This window comes from Mobula birostris, chromosome 27 (genome assembly GCF_030028105.1).
Source record: "Mobula birostris isolate sMobBir1 chromosome 27, sMobBir1.hap1, whole genome shotgun sequence".
NCBI classification, from domain to species: Eukaryota; Metazoa; Chordata; class Chondrichthyes; order Myliobatiformes; family Myliobatidae; genus Mobula; species Mobula birostris.
In genome coordinates this window covers 19,116,608-19,129,589 of record NC_092396.1, presented here as the reverse complement: position 1 = coordinate 19,129,589, position 12,982 = coordinate 19,116,608, and positions in this window count along the sequence as shown.

The window sequence follows — 12,982 nt, the reverse complement described above, 5'->3', positions numbered from 1 at the left end:
CAAAATGAGATTTACCATCAAGAACGAGCTAACCCAGCACCCCGCTGATAGCTTCTGTGGAATGGAATTGGTGAACCCTTCAGCTTGGTTTGACACAGAACCATCATGCCATGGTCATCAGTATATATATATATATATATATATATATATATACAAAAAGCCCCAAAATTGAAATTTTGGATAAGGCCAAGGAGGACTTCTATTCCAGTCTTCAAAACATCCCAAAGGAAGACAACAGATCATCCTTGATGACTTCAGTGCCACCGTGGCCAAAGACCTAATCCTCTGGCATAGCATGGTTGGCAAGGAAGGAATAGGGATGTTCCTCTCCTCTCCCCACCTTCTTACTCTGACTTCTCATCTCCCTTTTCCAGTCCTGATGAAGGGTCCTGGCCCGAAATGTCGACTGTTCACTCTTCTCCATTAGTGCTGAGCTCCCGCAGCATTTTGTGTGTACTACATTATATGGAAGTCTAATCTCCGTAGGGCACCTCTCGTAGGAAAATGCTCGGAGTAAGCACGATGTTTCATCAGAGGATCAAACAGAAGATGTGATGGAAACATCCCTATTTCTAGTACAGTATTAGCATCTACTAGTTTACCTCACCGTTCAGGTGAGGATCAAGGTACTCACATCATGACAGGTATTAATGATTACTAGACTGACCACTGGAAGTTTAAGACACTTAAAAGACATTCAGGTGCATGAATGAAAAAGGTTTAGAGCAGGGGTTCGCAACCTGGGGTCCACAGAGACCCCTCGGCTACTGGTAGGCATCCATGGCATTAAAAGAGTTGGGGACCCCTGGCTCAGAGTGATATGGGCCAAACGCAGGCAACTGGTCAGTCAGGCAAATTGGTCTCCAAGGAGGAGATGCGCTGAAGGGGTTTTTTCCTTACTGATTAACTCTGTGACTCTATGAGCTCTATGACTCTTTAATGCACTATTATTTTACTGTAGTTGTCAAAATATCAACAATACAAACCTATGTAATGCGTAATACACTTTATAGAATTAACTGTATATAGAACAATTTATAATATTCACTATAAGGAATGAATAATCTACATAAAAATAAACATATTGCAATATATTGTATTATATAGAAAAACAATAATCACACTGCTTATATACATTTGTACATAAAAGCACTATGTATAGGAACAGTATATGTCATACATATACAGTATGTATATACAGCACAGTATGTGTGTGTGTGTATATATATATATGAAATCAGTAGGTGGATTTGTGTTTTGAAATCTGCACATCTCCCAGATTTTTATTAGATTATTTTATTTTTGGAGGTTCTGTGCTCCACATGGTTTTGATCTTGTTGGCTCCCAGTATTTTGGATCCCTGAATGTTTTTCTCCTTTACAGCATAACCAATGACCTTTAGTGTATTCAATATATCTGGAGGTGCTAAGAATGAGCTCAGTGTTAGTCACTGACTGAAAGGAAATGACTATTTCTCAAGTTCTCAACATGAAATGCATCACTTCCAGTTTTGTGAAGAGGGTAATGACTCGCAGTGTAAACTGCTACTATACTGGAGCCAGGGTGAGTCACTCAGTTACTGAGAGAGAAAAATACATTCCAATAGCTCCATCTAGTGCTTATATCCATGTAGACATTTCTATTCCAGACACAATGGGTCAAGAAATTCAGATACATAAAGCTGTTTTTAATAGTAACAAATGAACATTCAAAATTGTAGCAGGTGTAATCCACTCAACCCCTCAATCCTGCTCTGTGATTTAATAAAACCATGGTTAATCTGATAGTAAATACAGGGCTACAGTAGGAAACTTTGTCACATGGTGTGAGCAGAATTATCTGCAGCTTAATGTGAAAAAGACTAAGGAGCTGGTGGTAGACCTGAGGAGAGCTAAGGCACCGGTGACCCCTGTTTCCATCCAGGGGGTCAGTGTGGACATGGTGGAGGATTACAAGTACCTGGGGATACGAATTGACAATAAACTGGACTGGTCAAAGAACACTGAGGCTGTCTACAAGAAGGGTCAGAGCCGTCTCTATTTCCTGAGGAGACTGAGGTCCTTTAACATCTGCCGGATGATGCTGAGGATGTTCTACGAGTCTGTGGTGGCCAGTGCTATCACGTTTGCTGTTGTGTGCTGGGGCAGCAGGCTGAGGGTAGCAGACACCAACAGAATCATCATACTCATTTGTAAGGCCAGTGATGTTGTGGGGATGGAACTGGACTCTCTCACGGTGGTGTCTGAAAAGAGGATGCTGTCTAAGTTACATGCCATCTTGGTCAATGTCTCCCATCCACTACATAATGTACTGGGTGGGCACCAGAGTACATTCAGCCAGAGACTCATTCCACTGAGATGCAGCACAGAGCGTCATAGGAAGTCATTCCTGCCTGTGGCCATCAAACTTTACAACTCCTCCCTTGGTGGGTCAGACACCCTGAGCCAATAGGCTGGTCCTGGATTTATTTCATAATTTACTGGCATAATTTACATATTACTATTTAACTATTTATGGTTCTATGACTATTTATTATCTATGGTGCAACTGTAACGAAAACCAATTTCCCCGGGGATCAATAAAGTATGACTATGACTATGACTATTTCTACTTTCCTGCTTACTCCTGGTAACCTTTCATGTGCACTTTGTCAAATATCCATCTATCTCTTACTACCCAAGAATTTTACTAATTTGACTGAGTTTTTTGACAAGGTGATATATGAAGGTAGAGCTGTGTGGATGTTGTCTACATGGATTTTAATAAGATGTTTAACAAGGTCCCACGTGGGAGGCTTGGCCAGAAGATTAAGATGCATGGGATCCATGGTGAATTGGCCATTCGGATTCAGAACTGGCTCGTCCATAAAAGACAGAGTCATGGTCAAAGGGACTTATTCTAGCTGGAGGTCTATGATTAATGGTGTTCCACAGGGATCCGTACTGGGACTTTTGCCGTTTGTAATATAAATGACCTGGATGAAAATGTAGATGAGTGAGTTAGTAAGTATGCAGATCATACAAAGGTTGGTGGTATTGCCAACAGTACAGAAAGCTGGCAAAGAATACAGCGAGATGTAGATCAGTAGAAAAATGTGAAGTGCTGCACCTTGGTAGGGCAAATGTGAAGAGGGAATACACTGTTAAAGGCAAGACCCTTAATAGTGTGGATGAACAAAGGGATTTGGCGTCCACGTTCATAACTCCCTGAAAGTGGCTACTCAGGTTGATAGAATGGTTAAGAAGGCATATGGCATGAGTTCTCAGGAGTTCATCAGCTCTGGAGAACTCCCATCACTGCCACCAAAGACACCATTACTGACATCATCTCTTGGCACCATTTCTCTTCCCAGCTCTAATCTGGGCCATGTCTTCAACATTCCTTCTGGCCTTCCCCTCTCAGAGGCAGAACAAAGGGCCTTACCTTTGCTCTCCTTCCCGCACTTCATAGAGTTCCGTGCCCACTATGACTCCAAGCTCTTCTTCCGTTGTCTGTGTCTCCAAGCCAACTTCTCTGGCAAGAATTCCACACTCCGCACTGATGACCCCTTCTCCCGTCTCCAACCCTCCTCTTTTCTTGCACACCCCGCTCTGGTTCTCTGCCTACTCTGGATCTTTTCATCTCAAATTGTTAACGAGTCATCAACCATCTCGACTTCAGCATCCTCCTCTCTTTCTCGAACCTTACCTCTCTGAATACACTACCCTCCACTCTCTCCGCACCAATCCCAACTTTACTATCAAACCCGTAGACAAAGGGGGTGCTGTGGTAGTGTGGTGCACTGACCGCTACCTTACCGAGGCCAGGTGGCAACTGTCAGACACCTCCTCATACTTACCCCTTGAAGAGGGCACTAATCCGAACCATCAGAAAACTGTCTCTGACACCATGACTGACCTCATCAACTCTGGAGAACTCCTATCCACTGCCAACAAACTCATAGTTCCCTTGCCCTGCACTGCTCGCATCTACTCCTACCCAGGCTCCACAAACCTGACTGTCTGGGTATGTCCATTGTCTCTACTTGCTCCTGCCCCACTGAACTCATGTCCGCATATCTCAATTCCATTCTATCCCCTTGGTTCAGTCCCTTCCCACCTGCATCCACAACACTTCTCATGCTCTTGATCTCCTCAGTAACTTTCAATTCTCTGGCTCTGACCACAACAATTTTTCCTTTCTTAAGGGGTAGTCATGGGCCCCTGCCTCTTCACTGGCTACATAAAACAATTCATGCTCCAAGCCTTACCCAGTAAAGCTCCTCAACTTTTCCTCTACTACATCGACGACTGCATTGGTGCTGCTTCATGCTAAGCCAACAATTTCATCAACTTTGCCTTTAACTTCCACCTGGCCTTGAATTCACTTGGTCCATTTCTGACACCTCTCTCCCCTTTCTCGATCTCTCTGTCTCCATCTCTGGAGAAAGACTGTCAACCGACATCTTTTGTAAGCCTACCGATTCTCTTATTTATCTTGCCTATACCTCTTTCCACCCCATCTCCTGTAAAAATCTATTCTTTTTTCTCAATTCCTTCATCTCTGCTGCACCTGTTCCCAGGATGTGCCCTTCCTTTCCAGGACATCAGAGGAGGGGATGTCCTCTTTCTTCAAAGAACGGGGTTTCCCTTCCGCACTGCTGATCCTGCCTTCAGCCGCATCTCCTCCATTTCCCAAACATCCGCGCTCGCCCTATCTTCCCACCTCCTTAATAGTGTGTCCCATCTGGCTGATATACGCTGCTCTGCATTCACAGGGAACCCTGTAAACACCAGCTGACCTGAGTCCCAGATTATCTTTGACCCACGTAAGCTGTGATTTGAGCTTCCTTACAGGCCAGACGGTGCAAACCCACATCAAGGAGTGCAGGACGTGTATCTGTTTGGGTTCCCAGAGAAATTGGCAGTAGCAGAACATTGCATTCCCAATGGCCATGGGATTGACTTCAACAGCAAAAAGCTACTGTGCCAAGCCAATGGCTTTTGGGACCACCTGGTAAAGGAAGCCATTGAAATAAAACTAGAGGAAAAGAATTTTAACAAAGATGAAGAACTGGAATTTGATTATAAACAAGGTGGGAGAGCAGAAACCTGACTGGATGAGGACTAACCAATCAGGACGGACGGAGTGCAGGGGTCTAAATACCATCAGACTAGTCATTGCCAGGTATCATCCCTGATGAAGATGGCAGAGTTTGTCATCTAAACGTCATACATAATCGATACCCGTACCTGGCTGAAAGCTTGAGAAGAATATTTTCGTCATACATGCCGAGAAAGCACTAGATCAGATTTAATTTTAATTCTAATTCCCATTCCCATGCCAACATGTCAGTCCATGGCCTCCTCTTGAGCCAAGATGAGCCTACCCTCAGGGTGGAGGAACAACCTGGGTAGAATCCAACCAATGGCAAGAATATTGATTTCTCCTTCTGGTAAAAAAATTCTTTTCCTCCCCTCTCTTTTTTTACTCCCCATTCTGGCCTCTTGCGTCTTCTCACCTGCCTATCACCTCCCTGGATTCCCACTTCCTTCCCTTTATCTTATGGTCTCCTCTCCTCTCCTGTCAGATTCCTTCTTCTCCAGTCTTTTATCTTGCCAACCTACCTGGCTTCACCTTTCACCTTCTAGCTCTCCTCCCTCCCCTTCTCCTACCTTTTTATTCTCGCGTCTTCCCTCTTCCTTCTCAGTCTTGATGAAGGGTCTCAGCCTGAAACATCGGCTGTTTGTACAGCTCCATAGATGCTGCCTAACTTGCAGAGCTCCTCGAGCATTTTGTGTGTGTTGATGTGGCAATGCTTGCCTTTGTTAGTCAAGGCATTGAGATCAAACGTCAGGAAGGTACATTGCAGCTTTATAAAACTTTAGTTCGGCTGCATCTGGGCTATTGCGTACAGTTCTGGTCACTCCACTGTAGGAAAGATGTCGAAGCTCCAGAGAGGGTTCAGAAGAGGTTTACCAGCATGCTGCCTGGATTAGAGGGCATGTGCTACAATGAGAGGTTGGACAAACTTGAATTTCTTCTCTGGAGCGACAGGGGCTGAGGGGGGATCTGATGGAGGTTTATAAGTTTATGAGGGGCATAGATAGAGCAGACAGGGAGTATCTTTCTCCCAGGGTTGAAATGTCTAATACCAGAGGACATGCACTTAAGATGAGAAGGGGTTAATTTCGAAGGAGATGTAAGGGGCAAGTTTTTAAACCAGAGAGTGGTAGGTGCCTGGGGTGGTGGTAGAGGCAGATACATTAAGGGCTTTTAAAGGGTGTTTAGATAGGCACATGAATGTGAGGAAAATGGAAGGATACAGACATTTTGAAGGCCAAAGGGTTTAGTCTAGTTGGCCGTGTGATTACAAATTTGATGGGTTTGGCACAGCACTGTGGGACAAAGGGCCAGTTCCCTGTGCTGTACTGCTCTATGTTCAAGATCTGTCATAATCACACCTGAACCTTAGGAAGAGGGTAACAAGCCCATGTCTGCAGTTATGACCCTTTGAGTTAAATCACATCTACTGAGTTCACCAGGATTACTTAGAGGAGCTGCCAGACACAATTCCAGCCCACTGTTGGGTACCATTTCAATGTTGGCTCCATTCCTGTTCTGTACTTTAGCTGTGGTCCTTTACTCCGGCCTCCATCCCCAATATCCTGATGACCCCCCCCCCCACCCCAGTGAAAATGAGCACTGAACCTTCCCTGTTCCCAGCTGTCACCTTGTGATGCAGGCTTCAAATCCCAGACAAACACAAAATCTCTGGGAAGTACCCCACTCACCAGAGATCAATTGGTTCTCCAGCACATACCGCTCAGCCCCCAGTAGCCACGTCATGGACACAGGTCCAGCTTTGGCCTAGCTTTGGGCCTCTACTAATTCTGAATATTGAAACTGAAGGCATATAAACTAAACAGATTTATTCACGTTTATTAATCACATGTATATTGAAATATTAGATTATGAGGACACACAGTCCTTTTTTATTGTCATTTAGTAATGCATGCATTAAATGTTTTTCCAGAATGAAACACATGACAAACCGACTGAAAAACTGACAAAAATCACATAATTATAACATATAGCTACAACAGTGCAAAGCAATACTGTAATTTGATAAAGAACAGACCATGGGCACGGTAAAAAATCTCAAAGTCTCTCGAAAGTCCCATCATCTCACGCAGACGGTGAACCTCCAGCACCGCAAACTTGCCAATGCAGCATCCTGGAAGCATCCGACCACAGTCCGACTCCGAGTCCGTCCGAAAACTTCGAGCCTCCGACTAGCCCTCCAACACCGAGGACCGGGCACCATCTCTGCCGAACGCTTCGACCCCAACCCCGGCAACAGGCAATAGGCAAAGCCGAGGATTTGGGGCCTTCCCCTCCAGAGATTCTCGATTGCACAGTAGCAGCAGCAGCGAAGCGGGCATTTCAGAAGTTTCTCCAGGTGTTCCTTCATGCTTCTCACGGCTGTCTCCATCAAATCAGGATTGTGCATGACCCCCTAGTTAACACATACGATATCATTCGGAACGGCCGCATGCACTGCGTCGCGCCGGCATCTTCTTCTCCCTCCTGCACCATTCAAATATATAGTGAATGGGTCAGTTGCATTAACAACCAACACACCCAAGGATGTGTTGGGGGCAGCCTGCAAGTGTGCCCACACATTGCAGCGCCAACATACCATGCCCACTATGCTTGGCAGAAAAATACAGAAGAGAACAAAGCAGAATGTACCAAACAACCAAGCAACAAAAGAGGAATCAGCCCCTTTCCTCCCTTCCTTGTACACACCCATGCACATACTGTACACAATCCTCTAACCTCAGGACAGGCTAACTTCAGCTTCCACCCTCCGGAAGATTCGTGGACTCTTAGACACTGGGATCTGACTTCCTCAACAGACATTGCAGAGATTCATAGATTTGGCCATTGGGCCTCAACGTTTGGACCTGATCGACCTTTGGACTTTGATCAGGACCTCTGACCAAACTTCAACCTTCAGTACTGAGCCAGAACGTGCAGATGATGACGAATAAGGAACCCGGATGAAGTCCCAAACTCCAGGCCTCGAAGGCCGGACTTACCGAGGATGGGACCCTAAAAACTAGGCCTTGACCCCCAGTCCCGCCAATGATGGGACTCCGAACTCCCTTGCCGTTCTACTGGCTCAACATCTGACCGCACTCACACTACTGGATTTCGAACGCAAAGCAGAGGATTTGACTTAGACTTCGACCTAATTTGACCCTTAACTCCCCGCTCTGTTCCTGGGTACTGGTTTATCTTTCTTTGATTTTTCTGAGTAGTTTGATCAGGGCGATCAATGCAATCCAGGGTGCTTCAGCTTTGCGGCCAGCAGTGGGCCGACTGCGCGATGCAGAAATGAATTAAACTGAACACTGGACTCCTGGTATGATGTTTGCTATTCCACTGTATGCAGTGTCCGCTTGCTCTTTGCCATTTGCGCAATTTGTTCCTTCTTCCCGCATTGGGTGTTTGATGCTTCCTTAATCGGGTTCTTTGTTTCATGGCTGCTTGCCGGAGGACGAGTCTCAGAGTGGTATTGATAATAAACGTACTTTGAATCTTTATCCCCAAAACCATTCCCGTGAACCTAAAAAAAACCCCTAAAAACCAATCTGAGCCGCAACTTCAATGAAGACCACAGCTCGGCAACATCTTGATTGTTGGTGTTCCATGCAATAACTTTCTAAACACTATAGGCCAATTACAGGCAGACATAACACCTTTTTGGTGTTCTCCCTTAATACTTTTTTCTGTTTTCTTCCATTTTATCCTGAAGGTGCTAACTCACTAGTATTTGTATTTTCCCTACGGAAAAGTGGTTGGTCTGAAACCTGGTTATCAGATTGTGCTTATTCCATTGGGTATCATCAGGGAGGGTATGCCCTGCCAGAGATAGTGGCAGTGTGTGCAAAGAGCACTCAACTGAGACTCGAACTTCTTTCAATATTCAGCAGCGCCTCAGCTCCTTCTTTTTGGTTTGCGTACTCGGTTGAAGTTTACCTAACACTTGATCATTAAGGCTGATCAGATCCTTTGTGTACACGTGTTGACTTTGGAAATATTTAGCCTGATTCCTTTGTCCAGTTGCCATGAGCATTAGTGAGAAACTGCATGTTACTCTTACTGTGACATGGACATTTCTTCCAGTGTTTTCAAGGCCTGCAAATGGGGGTCAGACTCCCATTAGTAAGTAGCCTTAATCCTGAGATTTAAACCCTTCTTTGGTGTTAGCTGAAGACATTAACGTAGAACATAGAACATTGGACTGCACGACACAGGAGCAGGCTCAGCCCATAGGGTCTGTGCTGAAGCATGGTGCCAAATTAAACCAGAGCAAAAGCAAGAAGCACAAGAAACTCAGCCGGACAGGCAGCATCCATGGGGAATGTAAAGGGTGGAACAAGAGCTGGTGGGTGATAGGTGATTCCAGGTGAAGGGGCTGATGGAAAGGTAAGGGAGGGGAAGAATGAGAATGATTTAAGAAGCTGGGAGGTGATAGGTGGATGTGGCAAAGGGCTGACGAAGATGAGATCTCATTTGACACGATGCTGACCATGAAATAAAGGGAAGGAGGTGACGTGGGGAACTGGTGGGAGTAATGAATGGGTGATGGACAGATAGCAAGGGCAGGAGAAGGGAGAGTGGTGGGATGATGAAGCTGGTGAGATAAGGTTATAAAAATGGGGGCATGGGGATAGAGTCTAGAAGATAGCAAAGCTGATGTTCATACCATCAGGTTAGAGACTAGCAAGTGATGCCTCAACCTAGCAGCAGAGAAGGCCGTGGGCAGACATGTCAGTGTGGTTTTGGGGAGAGGAATTAAAATTGCTGGCTTCTTGGACATCCCGGTGGTACATCGGACAGTGTGAAGGCGCGCCGCGAAGTGATCCTCCAACCTACTTAAGTCCTTCTCTACATTAGTGAAAAGATTCCATTTTCTTCAGCTCCTTGTGACTGCCACCAATCACCTCTCAGCTTCTTACATCATTCCCAATTCCCTGGCCTTTCTATCAACCCCACCCCACCAAGATCCACCTATCACTTACCTGGAGGACAGCTCACTTAAACACCCATCCCCAAATTTTTCTGAGCAGTATTTTGCAGACAGGGCTCTTTTTGTTGTATCCGGTCTAACGCCTAATTTGATGCAGGATAATCTGTGATTGAGAATGAAATGACTGAGGCGGATTGGACATTAATTGGCCACACAGGATGTACCCTAACACAAACGAGAGAAAATCTGCAGATGCTGGAAATCCAAGTAACACACACACACACAAAGTGCTGGAGGAACTCAGCAGGCAATTTGTGGGAAAGAGCTGAGACTCTTCAGCAGGACTTTGTGTGCTACCAAGATGTACCTTGGTTTTATGGATTTTTCTCATGTTTCTTAGTTTGCTGCACACCATTGTATAAGCATAGTCAGTGATGTCAGGGGAAAGAGATTTACTTACATTTCATTGAGCAAAAGTAATCAGACTAAGAGGCAAACAACAGGAATTCTGCAGATGCTGGAAATTCAAGCAACACACATTAAAGTTGCTGGTGAACACAACAGGCCAGGCAGCATCTCTAGGAAGAGGTGCAGTCGACGTTTCAGGCCGAGACCCTTCATTAGGACTAAGAGGCATGTAGATTTGAGAGGATTGCAGGTGTCCATACATTTCAGGAAGTGACAGACTTCATTTACATGATGCTTTAGCCTTCTTTCAGAATGCAGAGCTCCACGTGAGTTGCAAGGATGATCACTCATTTAGCAAATAACTTCTGGTCAACTGTAAAAAGCAAGTGTCCAAAACCTAGACCTTCAGCAATGCCTGATAATATGGACAGCAAACTGTTGGGCATATAAAATGGTCTTTACAAATTTGGGAGAGCAATTACAAATAAAGACCCTTTATTACCTGGTAAAGGTCTGAAGTTAGAAAAAAACCCTTGAGGTTTCGAAGTTCAATACCATGTTAGCGTGGTTCTTTTCATCTTAGGCAATCTGGTTTGCCATTTTTTAGCTTCTTTTCTACACAGTCCTGCTTTGTGAAATTAAGGGATCTCCCTTATTCATAAATTCTGATTCCCCCCAGGACAGCTGGGTAGGAGATCAAACTCTGCACTAACCTCTGCCTCAAGTTACCAGTTGATCCCAATGGTTTGTCAGTAATGAAGGACACGGGAGAAATACAGGTTTCCCCTGCTATCCGAAAGTAGAGCCGTTCGTAAGCCGAAATGGCGTAAAGCGAAGAAGCAATTACCATTAATTTATATGGGAAAAATTTTTGAGCGTTCCCAGACCCAAAAAATAACCTACCAAATCATACCAAATAGCACATAAAACCTAAAATAACACTAACATATAGTAAAAGCAGGAATGGTATGATAAATACACAGCCTATATAAAGTAGAAATAACGTATGTACAGTGTAGTTGCACTTATCAGAATCAGGAAGATTTAGCCAAAACCGAATTGTAGAAAAAAATCGGCATGTACACACATGCTCACACACCTGCCCGCGCAAGGCTTCACGGTCAGGGTAGTCTTTCTCGGACTAAACACAAATTTAAAGCGGGCGCCTTTATTCGTAAAAGTGAAAATCCTCTTTGGATTTCTTTAGGTTAGCAAAAACATGTACTAATGTAGGTCTTTCATAAAAGTGAAGTGGCATAAAGCAAACTTTCAAAAAGCGGGGGACACCTGTAGCTTTACCATCTACAGATCTGTTCAAGGATTTCTCAGCGTAGAAAAAAATCACTCACACTAGTCTATTAGATTAATTAAAGACCCTTACCGAGAAGTTATATTATTAAAGTTTATACAATTGAGATGGAAATGACACACATACAGTTGTCAATGATAGAACAAGCTGAGCTTAAAAAACTTGAATGTGAGATTCTCGGTCATATAACTCAGACTCAGCTCTACTAGCACTGTCATGCGTAGGACAGGAGGTGGAATCTGAAGACACTGCTGTGGGTAGGATAGAAAGAATTTGACTGGAGCTGGAAGGTAGGTATATTTGCCAAAAAGTGAAAGGTTACCAGGGATAAATCCAAATATGGAGATGCAAGAGACTGCAGATGAGATCTGGAACAAAAAACAAACTGCTGGAGGTCAAGCAGCACCTGTGCAGGCAAAGGAATAGTCAGCATTTTGGATTGAGACCCTACTTCAGGATCGAAGGTCTGAAGGAAAGACAGCCAGTATAAAGGGGTGAGGCATGGTTTAATGAGCATTCGGAGCTGGGTGGAGGAGGGGCAGAGGCTGAGAGGTGATTGGTCAAGACAACAAAAGGCTGCAGAAAGCAAGATGATGTGTGGAACCAGATAAGGGAGGAATGCAGGGCAGCTGGAAACAGAGATTAAAGGAGAGGAGAGGTTGGAGACAAATTGGATTGAGTGTGAATGATAGACATATGGAACCAGGTAGGGCAGGAGAAAGAAACCAATTCACTTCCAATTCCCATTCCAACACATCAGACCATGGCCTCCTCTACTGCTGTGATGAGGCCACACTCAGGTTGGGGGAGCAACATCTTATATTCCGTCTGGGTAGCCTCCAATCTGATGGCATGAACATCGATTTCTCGAACTTCTGGTAATTGCACCCCCCACACCACCTTCACCATTCCCATTCCCGTTTCCCGCTCTCACTTTATTTCCTTATGTGCTCATCACCACCTTCTGGTGCTCCTCCCTCTTCCCTTTCTTCCATGGTCTTCTATCCTCTCCTATCAGATTCCCCCTTCTCCAGCCCTTTATCTCTTTCACCAAGCAACTTCCCAGCTCTTTACCTCATCCCTCCCTTCTCCTGGTTTCGCTTATCATCTACCACCTTGTACTTCTTCCCCTCCTCCCTCACCTTCTTGCTTTGACTTCTCTTCTTTTTTTCTAGTCCTGCTGAAGGATCTTGGCCCGAAACGTTGACTGTTTGCTCTTTTCCAGAGATGCTGCCTGACCTGCT